Genomic DNA, 13,172 nt, shown 5'->3' with positions numbered 1-13,172 from the left:
GGACTGTCAATGACTACATTAGATTAGGGATGGGAAGGCAGGCAGATGTGTTTTGAAAGGCCCAGAGTGAGGCGTATATAAAAATTAACTTTATTTTTAATTAAAAATGAATAAATACACATAAAGAAACACTAAAAGCTAAAAAAAAATTTACAAAAGTTTATAGCTTTTCTGTTACTGGTATATGTGAATACAGATTACATATGACAACAAAAATAGGCTCAATGAATGCTTTTGTTAAAAGCTTTAATGAAATAATCTGAAGAGAAAATAAAAATAACCATTTTCATGGAAGAAATTGAATCAATTATCATAAAACATTAGGCCCAAACCATTTCCAATTGAGTACTATTATTTTTTTAATTCTTATTTATTTATTGCATGGGCAGGCACTGGGAATCGCATCCGGGTCTCCACCATGGCAGGTGAGAACTCTGCCTGCTGAGCCACTGTGGCCTGCCTTTAATCGAAAACTTTTAAATTATTGAAGAACATCAGATGGTTCTTAAGCTGTTTAAAATTGTTCTAGAACAGAAAAAGAGAAGTAAGCCCTCTGAATTATTTTTAGGAAGCAAGTACAATATTGATATCAAAACTAGATGAGGGAAGTACTTAAAAACAAATAATTAGCATTGAAGTAATCTAGTCTTTCTTTAGGAATATTGATATGAAAATCTGAAACAAAGTATCAACAAACAAAATCTAGCAATGCATTAAAAAGATAGTACCATGGCCAAGTGAAATTCACTTTAATAAATCTAAGATGGATCAGTATTGGAAATTTGTAATATAATTCTCTATATTGTGGGGTAATAGAGGGGTAAATGTAGATTTAATTAGATGTGGCAAAAGCATTTGATAAAAGTTGATACATGTTCTGGATACACAAAAGAGTAAAATAGGAATAGATCATATTAGTGAAATTTCCATGAGTTATTTCTCTTATGCTTAATAGCAAAACACCATAAGCATTTTTAAAGGTTAGAAACAAACAAGGTTGCCCACGGCAATAACTACTATTCTTTAACAGATGTATCAAGACGTATAATGGTTCAAGTGAACAGTGCTTTCTGTGTGCCAGGAAAATAATTTAATTCTTACAAACCATGCAAGAGAGATGCTATTGTTCTCATTTTACCAATGAGGAAATGAAAGCACAGAGAAGTTAAAAAAACTTGCCCAAAGCCACACTGCCTGTAAGTAGCAGAGCTGGGATTTGAATCTGCCAAAACTGCCTCTCTAAGAAGGAAAATTAATGATAAAAGGAGCCTTGAATAAACAGAGGTTGGAAAATGATATTGCAAAGGTGGTGTTCTCTCTAAATTTATGTACGAATTAAGTAAAATCCCACTTAAGTAAGATTTTCTTAATTTGAAAAAATGATTCTTAAAAAAAATAAAGTTCTTCTAAAGGAGTATTCAAGAATAGCCAGCAGAATTCCGTAAAGTATAATGAGAAAGGGTTTAATGTTGTAGTGATTCAGTGAGCATAGTAATGGCCCCAGGAATAGAGAGACAAATGGATGGCATAGAACCAGTGCAGGCAAACCAAGACCAGCAGGCCACATATGACCACATCCATTCATTTGCCTATTATATATGGCTGCTTTCACAGGACAATGGCAGAGCCGAGTGACTGTGATGGAGACTGTATGGCCTGCAAAGCCAACAGTATTTATCTGGCCTTTTACAGAAGTTTGGCAACCCTTGGCATAGAATAAAGTTCAGATTCAAGTGTCTTTAGATAATGGGACCATCTGATGACAGTTGTCTTATTCCTTACACTGAACACACACACACACACACACACACAATTGCAAATACTAAGTAATAAGTAATGAGAGTAGTGAAAGAAGACAACTTTTATAAACTTGGTGTGAGACAAGCTTTTCTGGGGATGTTATAAACTAGAAGCCATGAAGAGTTTTAAAACACGACTACACACTCAAAAAGGAAATTAAATTGGCAGGGAACAGCCAAAACAATATTGAAAGACACATGACAAACTTTAAAAAATATTGACAAAATGTGATTAGCATGGATTAGCAATTAGTGGCCAGGGTTCAGTTGCAGGTCACAAAATCCACTCTAGCTCTTTAAGCAGAAAGGGATTTAATACAGGGAATTAGGTGATCACTATGATGTTGGAAGGGTCAAAGGAGAAGATTCTAGAACCAGCTTTCCAAAGCGACTGCTGCTCTGATACACCAGGAGGCTGTTGAGGAAGCTGCTGCATTGACTGCTGGCTATAGGATGTGTCTCTGATGGTTTGTAAGATTATATACCCTAGAAAAGCTATGTTTTAATCCTGATCCAATCTTGTGGGAACAAACATTTCTTTTAATCCTTATTTAGCACTAGGTTGGAAATTTTGATTAGATTATCTCTATGCAGATGTGTCATGCCTGATTGTGGGTGTGATCTTTTGATTATATGGCAATGTGACTCTACCCATTCCAAGTGGGTCTTGATTAGTGTATTAGTTAGGGTTGTCTAGAGAAATAGAATCAACAGGGAACACTTGCAAATATAAAATTTATAAAAGTGTCTCACGTGACTGCAGGAACGCAGAGTCCAAAATCCACAGGGCAGGCTGCGAAGCCGACGACTCCGATGGATGGCCTGGATGAACTCCACAGGAGAGGCTCACCAGCCAAAGCAGGAATGGAACCTGTCTCCTCTGAGTCCTCCTTAAAAGGCTTCCCATGATTAGATTTAGCATCACTAATTGCAGAAGACACTCCCCTTTGGCTGATTACAAATGGAATCAGCTGTGGATGCAGCTGACGTGATCATGACCTAATCCTATGAAATGTCCTCATTGCAACAGACAGCCAGTGCTTGCCCAATCAGATAAACAGGTACCACAACTTGGCCAAGTTGACACGTGTCCCTAACCATGACTATTAGTTTACTGGAATCCTTAAAAAAAGGAAACATTGTGAAGAGAAACCTCAGAAATGTCAGAAGCAACAGAGCTGACAGAAATGACAGAGATGACAAAAACTTAAAACAGAGCTGACACAGATGCAGATACTAGGAGAACAGAGACACAGAAGCTTGGAGTCCAGCAAACATTGCCATGAGGTGTTAAGCAAGCCAGAACTCAGAGAGAGAGCAAGGGAAACCAAGAGATGAAGGCCATCTCCAGAGAAGTTAAGTGAGGAACCCCCACAGGAACAGAGGCAATGGAGCTCAGGAGCAAGGGGCCTGCAGATGTCAGCCATGTGACTACACAGTCAACAGAGGTGTTCCTGACCCATTGGCCTTCCTTAAATTAAGGTATCTTTCCCTGGATGCCTTACTTTGGACATATTTATAGGCTTAGAACCGTGAATTTGTAATTTATTAAATTCCCCTTTTGTAAAAGCTGTTCCAGTTTTGGTATATCACATTTAGGCAGTTGGCAAACTAACACAGGGTTACAGATGTGAGCCAAGGATTAAGAAGCTGTGGGTAGAACTGTTGGCTGATGGGTCACACTAGACTCAATGACTCCACAACAGCAAAAGGAAATGCCATATGTGTTTCAATTCTTGCTAAAGTCTCCAATGAGGGTGTCTGGGTGGTGAAAAGACATCACAGTAGAAATCCTAGCTACAAGGGAGTCTGGTTTTCAGCTCTTTTGGAATAGGAAGAGGTTAGGACAGGTGCTGAAGGAGTCAATCTACACTGCTGGTTGTAAATATATACACTAGCATGGGCATAGAGCTATGGAAAGTTAACCAGGAAAATATGAATATCTAAATTAAAAAGAAACAGGCAAAGGAAAGACAGGTAACTTAGAAAAAAAAAACAACAGGTCAGTAAAAATGAAAGCTATTCAACCTCATTACAGTCAAAGAACTACAACTAATATTGTATTAGTATACAATATTATATTGTATAATATTGTCAAGGGGTGGAGGAAGAGGCACTCTCATGCTACTGTGAATTCCAACAACATTTCTAAACAGCAGAGGAAACCCACCGACTTAGCATTTCTACTTGGGGAGTGTCAGCCAAGGTTCACAAGAGGCTCATCCGAGGATGTTTATCAGAGTTTGCTTGCAATTGCAAAGTATTACAAGCAATCTATATGCCTATTAAAAGAGGATTGGGTAATATGATAGTAAATCTAATTGCAAAATGTCACATAGCCTTTGGAAAGATGGTATCATATGGTGGTTAAGGGCATAAGCTTTGGAACCAGACTGCTTGTGCTTGAATTCTGACTCCAAGGCTTATTAGCTAAGTGATCTAAGAACTGATTTTTTGATACCTCACTTTTGCTATTTGTAAAATGGGTATAATAGCAGCACCCACTTGGCTTAATTCAATTAAAATTAAATGAATTAATACAATGTCTTCTTAGCTTTCAATTCTATTAGATATTATCGTATTTTTGATGAAAACAGGTAACCATGACATGACGTTTTGAAATGTCATTGAATGGCATTGAAATTGAAAAATTAAGGAATCAAAAGTTCGAGTGTACTGATTCCATTTCATAAAAACGTAGTATAAATATGAGCACACACACACACACACACACAAATGATAGAGATAGGAACAGAACATTTCAGAGTGTATTCAAGATAATAGCAGAGGTCTTCTTAGAATGCAATTTCAGGTAATTTTACTTTACTTGTACTGTTTTATCTTTGTGTGTGCATGTGTATTTGTGTTCTCAATGTGCTATGTATTGTTAAAAATAAAAAGTCAAGAAAAACTATTATAAAACCAACTGGTTAAGGTTTAAATTCTCTCCTTTTATTATTTGGACTAAGTAAGACACAGCCTACTGCTGGCAGACAGGGCCCACAGTCCTTGAGGAGGGACAGGGGGTGTCAGCCATGCTTGAAAACTCAGTGGACCACGTAGGGAGTTTGAAGCATAAAAATAAGAAGCATTTAATTTTTATTTTTTGATGGAGCCCTCTTTCCTCCATCACCAATGTCCAGGAGCAACAAGCTCATGCATTCCAATCCTTGAACTACAGATCAACTAATAGTGATTTGGCAGGTGAGCTCTTTTCATAACCAGTCCTCTTTAGCAGATGTTCCCTGTTCTTTATGGAGATTGTTGTTTAATAAACCTTTGGGGATGAGGAATCCAAATGAGTTGGCATCATCTTCAAAATAGTATTAGCAAATCTTTGAGTGCTCAGGAGCCTTGATGAATGGGGAATCCCATTTTACAGCTCTGACTAGTGATGATCTAGCTTTTATCTGACCCCTCTATTCATAAGTACACCTATTTGTCTAGGGAGATGTCTTCAGGGCAGGAGAGATATCATCATTAGAAATGATTTCTTTTGAGCTCCAAATCTGCCTTTCTAGAAGTTCCACCAATTGATTCTAATTCTAGAACAGAACCAACTCAGAAAATCTAATCCTTGCCCTACTTCAGAGCCTTTCAAATAGATAAAGTTCACTGTCAGAGGCTATTTTTGGGAAGTGACACTTATTGCCTATGATAGGGTATTTCAGGTGTTTTTAGCTAGGATCTAAGTTTGTAAAGATGAACACACCGTCCCATCCAGCATTTGAAAAACTGATGTAGTTTCTCCCTCTTGCCCCTTTAACATTTTCCTCTTGATCTAGTTATATATAAAAAAAATCAGGAGAAATGTATGTTTCTGAGAAGGTTTCCTGTTTCTCTTCATAGAGTTGCCTTCCTCTGTTGCTGCTTCTTTTTCCCTGTGGTGTGAAGATTTGTTTTCAGATCTATCTCCTCCATTAGACTTACAATCACTCAAGTAGGCAGGAGGGCTCTGTCCATTTCTGATTCTCAATGGCCCATCTTACTCTGGAACTTGATAAATGTTTGTCAAATGTGTGATGTGGTTGGTTCAGAGAACAGAGAGATAAGGCCCCCTATTTCTGGTAGAGCAGTCTCAGGTGATATTTCTTTGTTAGTTTTTAGTGAGCTCCTGCAACAGCTTCTGACAGATGGGTCGCCCTTTGTGACATCACAAAGCTTTGAGAGCTCCAGCTAGCACCACCGAGGGTCCTCTTATGGGGTTTCAATGTCCTTTCAGTGCAATATTTTTGAGTCCTGATGCAATCATCCAGCTGGGTCTTGAACTGTTAAAAATAGAATAACAGGATAGTTCAGAGGTGAAATGAAGTCATATCTCCCCAGAATTGTCCATAAAGCCCCACAGCTGAGACTCAAAGGTGCTAAGGGCCCCCAAATCCCAAGTTCAGAGAACTTTCAGTAGGTGGGTCTCAGCTCCCTTGCAAGGCATTTTGACAGTGACTCTTAGAGAACATACCTACGACCCTTGCCCTAACTCTCTCTGGATCCAAGAGGATGGGGCAAGGGGAGAGAAATAGCCTCTTGAGGGGTAAGAGAGAGTACATTATTGGTGAATAGAGACCATTCCTTTTGTGCTCCTCCCCAAAATAAGGGCTGGAAGGCCCTAAATCCACTAGGGTGCCAGAACCATCTGCTCTCTGCTAGCTTGGGGACTAGTAGTCATCTGTGGTCTGAAAACTGATGCTACTAAAATTATGCTCCAGGGACTGGAGAGAGATGTGAAGGCCAGAAGCAGCCCAGCCCCAGCAAAACTGCCCGCACTGTGCCACTAGCATGGTTGGGCATCTGAATATCTTGGGGGTCTAGTGGATGCTCCAGAAGGGCTGTCTGTCTGTCTTACTGGCATCTTCCTGTGCCAGTTTGAAGCTATTATGTACCCCAGAAAAGCCATGTCCTTTAATCTTCATTCAATATTGCTAGGTGGGACCTTTTTAATTGTTTCCATGGAAATGTAACCCACCTAATTGTGGGTGGTAAGTTTTGATTAGATGGTTTCCATGGAGATGTGCTGCCACCCATTCAAGGTGGGGTTGCTTCCTGGAGCCCTTTAAGAGGGAACCATTTTGGAAAAAACTTCAGAGCTGCCAGAACCAATGGAGCCCACACAGCCAGAGACTTTTGGAGCAGAAGGAAAACACCCCTAGGGAAGCCTTATGAAATAAGGAGAGAAAGCTAACAGACATCACCATGTACTCTCCCAGCAGAGAGAGAAACGCTGAACTTCATCAGCCCTTTCTTTGAAGTTAAGATATCTTTTTCTGGATGACTTAATTTGGACATTTTCTAATGACCTTAGAAATGTAAACTTGCAACTTAATAAATTCCCTTTTTAAAAGCTGTTCTGTTTCGGTTATATTGCATTCTGGCAGCTTTTGCAAACTAAAATACCCCCAAAGAGAATTGCCTACTGGGACTGGTGCAGTTCCCTCTGAGGGTGCTGAGGGAGATAGGAACCCAGCAGGATTTTCAGTGCTGGGGGACTGTGTAGAGATGAGGCTTTGAAGACTTCTCTTCCTGAGAATCCATAAATATGGTCCTGAGAGTCCATTTTGAGCCCCATCAAACAGAGGGTACTAATGTCCAATCAAGGTTAGACAGAGAAACAGAGGAAGCCCGTGGAAAGGGTCTGGCAGCTAGGTGGGTGGGCAGGTGGACACTTGGGTCTGGTTGCTGTGTCCTTCTGCCCCAATACCACAGCAGTAGGAATGGATCAAGAGAAAATATGTGGGAGCAGCAGAGCTATAGTCTTGCCTGCCCTGGGAGAGGGCTATGGATCAAATATGAATTTAAAGATTTAAAATGAAGAGCAGGTCTTTAAGAACTGGATTTATACTATTCTAATAATTGAAAGTGACCAAAAAGTGATGGATTTGGGTTGGGATATTACTAGACCCCCTTCTTTCCAGCAGGGAAGAGTTTGCAGAGTAGATCCTTTTGAGAAAAGTAATTACTGCGGAAAAGAAGACCATTCCATATTTATACCATCAATTGAGACTACCAGTTGTATTAGTTGGGATTTGGGTCTATAAACTGTCTCAAGTCTGGAAATTGATTAAGGTGCTGTGACTCTCTGTTTTTGTAATTCAAGACTTCTGTTCACTTGACCTAGAACTTTTCTGTTTATACAGCTCAAACAAGAATTTAGTAGACTGTGTTTCTATTGTACTTCTAGGTACCCCATGATTTACAAGCCAATAGCACAAGTCTCTATGAGTCAGATAATTTCGACTCCTACTTTGAATCTGCTGTCCATTACAATAGCCACATCTACCTTGTCTTTGGTGATTAAAGGCTGCCACCTGGCTTCTGCCAACTTGGGATCAAATCATCTTCATTGTGTTTAAGGATTCCAGCTTAGTGACAGCAGTTCCCACAGTAATATCTGACCTACAGAGAAGGGCGACTACAGAGCTCTTCAGGGATGATGGTGCTAGTCTCACAAATTTATTTCTCACAGTTCTGGTAAAAGGTGAGCCCTCTGGACATTCCTGGGGTGTATGAGCAGGCTTTCCATGATAAAATCCATTCTAACATTCCAGTCTTTCTAAGCCTTTGGATCCCCTCAGGGCAGTTCTGGCATTTCAACCTCAGGTAATGTTGACCAACTTTTGATCCATGCTTCAACCAACCATTCAAACAAATTTAATGCCTTTTCTGACCCCTCGAGCTATAACATTAAATGCAGACACTCTGCTTAGTGAATTTATTTATCAATAAATTCAGCCTGTCCAGCTTATATTCCTCCCACTATTATCCCATACCTTTAAAATCCATTCCCACATATATTCCCCTGATTTCTGTCTACATAAATTGGAAAACTAATGTAGTTCTTTTGGAGTAAAGTGTACCTCCTCATGGGTGACACTTTGTACTTTACCTTTTGGGGCCTGTTGGGACTTCAGTCTAGTTATACCTCTGGAAGGAAGGAGGGATAGTGGGGGTGGGTCATGAAAACAATTAGAAGTGTCTTTCAAGCCAATTACTTCAGGGTATTCCTTTGCAATTTCATCTGGTGAAATGGGGTTAATCATTACAGGCAGAAGAACAAAGGCTGTTTCCCCATGGGGTAATTACATGCTTCACAGGCACTGAAGGGTTAATCTCTGCAAGTGGAGGTTGGGTGTCGACTCCTCTGGATTGACTTGGAGGTTGGGAAGCCATTTCCTCAGGGCACGCTGGAGGTAGGGTGGTTATGTCCTCAGCACAGACAATTACAGTGTTATCTAGAAAAGACTCAGCACAAGCTAGGGTTTCAGTGTCACCACAGCCATCATTATCAATCCATATGTTGCCATCCCATTTTTCAGGGCTCTACTCCTTTCCAATTCATGTCCTCAGTTTAAGGGCAGACATCTTGCAAGATTGAAATTTCAGTCTGTTTTAAAGTGCTACTCTAACAATGAGACTCTGAGTCTGATTTTCAGGGATCTCAAGTCTGCAGCTACAGAAAATAAAATTTTTCCTTCAGGGCACCCATAGAAACATTTACATCTGTCATATGGCGCATAAGCTTCTTATTTGAAGCCTTCAGCTCATCCCTTTCCCTCATCACTGTATGCGGCATATCTAACAACAACAAGCCAACATCTTTATACCTCTTAATTTCACAAAACTCTGTAAAGATGTCAAAAACATCACCCAGAGCCTTGCCTCATATAAGCGTACAATTTGCAGAATCGAATGGTGATATTTTGACTATCTCTATTGCCAGCTCACCCCATGGGCTGTTTGTGCCATCTTGATTATGGCAAACAGTCTTTAGTGCCTTTGAGTCTAGCTGGCATAGAAAACCAGTTGTAAAAACCCATTTTTAAGATTCTGTTTCTCAAGAATCACTCCCAGTACCAATCAGCCTTTTGGTGATTAGATTAAGCATCACTCATTGCAGAAGACACACCTCTTAGTTCATTGCAAATGCAATCAGCTGTGGATGCAGCCAATGTGGTCATGATTTAGGTCCATGAAATGTCCCCACAGAAACAGACAGGTCCGACCAGACAACTGGGCACCACCACCTTGCCAAGTTGGCACATGAACCTGACCATCACACCAGTAAATCCATTTTGGGGGGTTTATGTGTAAAGATTTGATGAGATGCAGAACTGTACTGCTCTGGAGACTGCTGGGAGTATGGGTCACCTTCCTGTGAAAATACTCAAAGGCAAGTTTTATTTTTAGAAATTCACCAAAAAGTCACCTTTTCTCATGAACAATGTATGAAGAGGCAGCTCCCTCCTTATTGGAGTGGAGAAACTATGTGGAAGAGGCAGGCTCCTGTAGGCCTGGAATAAGTGGGGACCTTTTCCTGACTAAAAGGAGAAATTTATGAGGAAGATAAGAGCAAGTCACCCAGACAAACCAGCTATGGTTCTGGTCTGAATGACCAGAAAACAATAATGAATCAGATGAATGTAGGGGTGCAAAAAAAGTCAGAAAACCCATTTGTTCTTTTGATCATCCACCTACCCATCATGCATCCATTTATCCATCCATCCATTCATCCATCCATTGTGTCCCCTTCCTTGTACTTCTTTGAACAATTTATGACAAGTGCTTAAGTATTTGTTTAATTTTGTTTATTGTCCACCTCCTCCACTCAACCCTAACTTCCTGAGATCAGTTATATCTGTTGACCTTACTATTCTATCCCCATTAATAGCCTATGATGGGCATGTGGCAAATACTCAATCCATATTTGTTAAATGACAATAAATGAATACTCAATGGCGATCATTAAGACAATGTTCTTTAAATTGCTAGCTTTATTATAAGCTAAATGTCCTTGTTTCACTAGATTGTAATTCAAAATAAGATCATGTAACCACATTATAATGTTCCAGTGTATCTACTGTAAAAGTTCCTCCCTAGGGCTCCTCTAGGAGTTGTCCTATGGGCTGTCTCATCTGTGCTCAGGACCTGTTCCATCTGTTGTTCTCCAGCTTCCCATGATGTGCACACATTGCTGCCGCAGCTCCCAGCAACTCTTGAGGTACCTCTCCAGTGGGCATGGCTGCCAGAGCTGCTGAATCCCTGTAGTATCCCCATTCTGGCTTCAGAGGAGCATGAACTGCTCTGTCCCTTTGCACTTCCATCTCTAGCCTGGGCCAAGGTCTCCTCTAATTCCAGCAGCACACTGAAGATCCAGAATCCTCACAGAAGAACTGAAAACCACCACTAGAGTAGCTTCACACAGAGCCCAGGACACAGGCTTGTCCTCAGATGGTCCCTCTCAAGGACATTCCCTCTCTACCTCATGGCCAGCTTCCATGCATCACTCAGAAGGCCTGAGGCATTGCCACCCTTCAGGCTCCAGGACAAACTTCCACTAGCACCTAAAGAGAAGGGGTGTTTTTGCTTCCCTTTAATCTAAAACCAGTAACTCTGTGGAAAATCACACCCAATTTCCCCTATTAAATAGTTTGGGACATCAATATTCAGGTTTCTCCACAGAGAAACCTAAATCTTTCCTAGGGGTAACAGGTGGGAACCTAATGTGAGTGGGGGAGTTTTCCTAAACCAAAATGTAGTCTTTCCTGGAAGTAAATGCAAACCTCCTCTCTTAGGAGGCAGGAACTATTTGCAACATCAAAATTTTTTGGATCCACTTTCAGCCAGAGCACCCAATACATTTCTCCTGCAATCATAGTCTTTTGCAGGACAATCCTCATTTGGACATCACATTCTGATACCTTTTTAAAAAATCCAGTCACTACTTCACACTTCTATATTTGCTTATTATTTATTTAACTAATATTTATTAAACATTTAAAAAGTCCCTGTTTTCATGAAGTTTACATTCTAGCACAGGGATCAGAAAATCTTTTCTGTGAAGGGCCGGACAGTGAATATTTTACGCTTTGGAAAGCCATATGGTCTCTGCCATTGTAGCCCTAAAGCAGCCATAGACATATAAAGAACTGAGTGAGGTGCATTCCATTAAAACTTTGTTTAGGGTGCACGGGTGGTTCAGTGGTAGAATGTTCACCTTCCATGTGGGAGACGTGGGTTTGATTCCCGGACCATGCACCCACCCCTCCCCCCCAAAAAAAGCTATAAAACAGGTGGCTGGGCTGGGGGCTGTGGTTTGCTGATCTGTGTCTTAGATAAAAAACATATATAATATGGAGGCTATGATTAAGGCTAAGAATAAAAATAAAGCATGGTGAGTAGCAGGGGGCAGATCATGTAGGAATTTATGTTGAGTGAAATTGGAAATCTTCTAAAGGTTTGAACAGGAAAATGGTGGGATTTGACTGCCAGGAGATATGGCTGCTCTGTGGAGCACACCATTGAAAGGATGGAAACTTGGAGATCAGTTGGGAGATTCTTGAAGTGGTCCTAATGAGAAGGGATAGTGGTTGGTACCAGGATGGTAGTGATAAGGTGGTAAGAAGTAGTTGGATTTAGAAGATAGAATAACAATAGGCTTTGCTGATGGCCCAGATATAAAGTAGAAGGGAAAGGGGGAAGTTCAAGGATGACTCTAAGATTTTAGTCCAAGAAGTTGGAAAAATGGCTTCCCATCTACTGAGATGGGCAATAGGAAAGAGGGAGCAGGCTTTGGGCAGAAGACCCAGACTACAGGTTGGGACTTAAACTTGAGATGCTTATCATATATCCAAGTGAAGATGTTGAATAGACAATGGACAGAGGAGTCTGAGTTAAAGGGGAGAGGTCTGGTGTTATAAAGTTGAGGGCCATCAGCATATGTATAGTTCTTGAAGTCTTGATGAGATGAGGTAGGCAGTGAGAACTGATGTAGAAGAGAGGTCCAAGGATTATCTGTGCTGGGTTTGGAGGTTAGGAAGAGGAACCGTACCAGCAGAGGAGACTGAGGAGGAGCATGATGAGATAGGACAGAGCCAAAGGAAAGGGGGTTCAGGGAGTGTGATCTATGAGTCCAGTGCTGCTGCAGGAGCAGGGTGAGGACCAAGACTGTCTGCTTCCCAAGCCCTGCACTCTGGGTTTTCTGTGTTTTGAGGCTAGAGCTCAGCCAGATAGCTCTTGGTGTTTCCTTGGTGTTGAACTGTGCCTTTCATTTCCCTCTACAGTTCCCTGTTGCTGCTTGCAGAGAACTCCCAGGCCATCACTCTTACCTGATCCCTTTATCACCAGACAAGTTGCATTTTCTTCATGACTTGGCAACTTGGCAGGGAAATTGTATCTCCCAAATTGCTCATAATCCTTTGTAAACTGCTCCTTTTATACTGCAAAGGAAGCCAGCAGAGCCAGAGAATGATCTGGAACAAAGAAGAGAATCTCTTGACAAAAATATAGACACATCATATATTTGCCTCTCCCTGTGCCCTGTGGCAGGATGAAATATCTTGCCATTTCAGCAATTTTCCTCTTTAAGGGTAAAGATGCAGC

At 40.8% G+C, this 13,172-nt stretch overlaps 1 long non-coding RNA gene across 1 annotated transcript in view; it reads left to right on the top strand.

Annotated features, from left to right (window-relative positions):
• Positions 1 to 1,484: 1,484 nt before the first annotated feature.
• LOC143652089 (uncharacterized) overlaps positions 1,485 to 13,172 on the top strand; it is a 46,681-nt gene continuing 34,993 nt past the window's right edge. Inside the window, exon 1 of the long non-coding RNA XR_013160407.1 lies at positions 1,485 to 2,266. This is a non-coding gene — a long non-coding RNA (uncharacterized LOC143652089). The remainder of the gene's footprint in view (positions 2,267 to 13,172) is intronic.

This window comes from Tamandua tetradactyla, chromosome 12 (genome assembly GCF_023851605.1).
Source record: "Tamandua tetradactyla isolate mTamTet1 chromosome 12, mTamTet1.pri, whole genome shotgun sequence".
Classification (NCBI taxonomy): Eukaryota; Metazoa; Chordata; class Mammalia; order Pilosa; family Myrmecophagidae; genus Tamandua; species Tamandua tetradactyla.
Note: the sequence above shows the minus strand (reverse complement) of the source record. Positions and strands in the feature narration are given on the sequence as shown.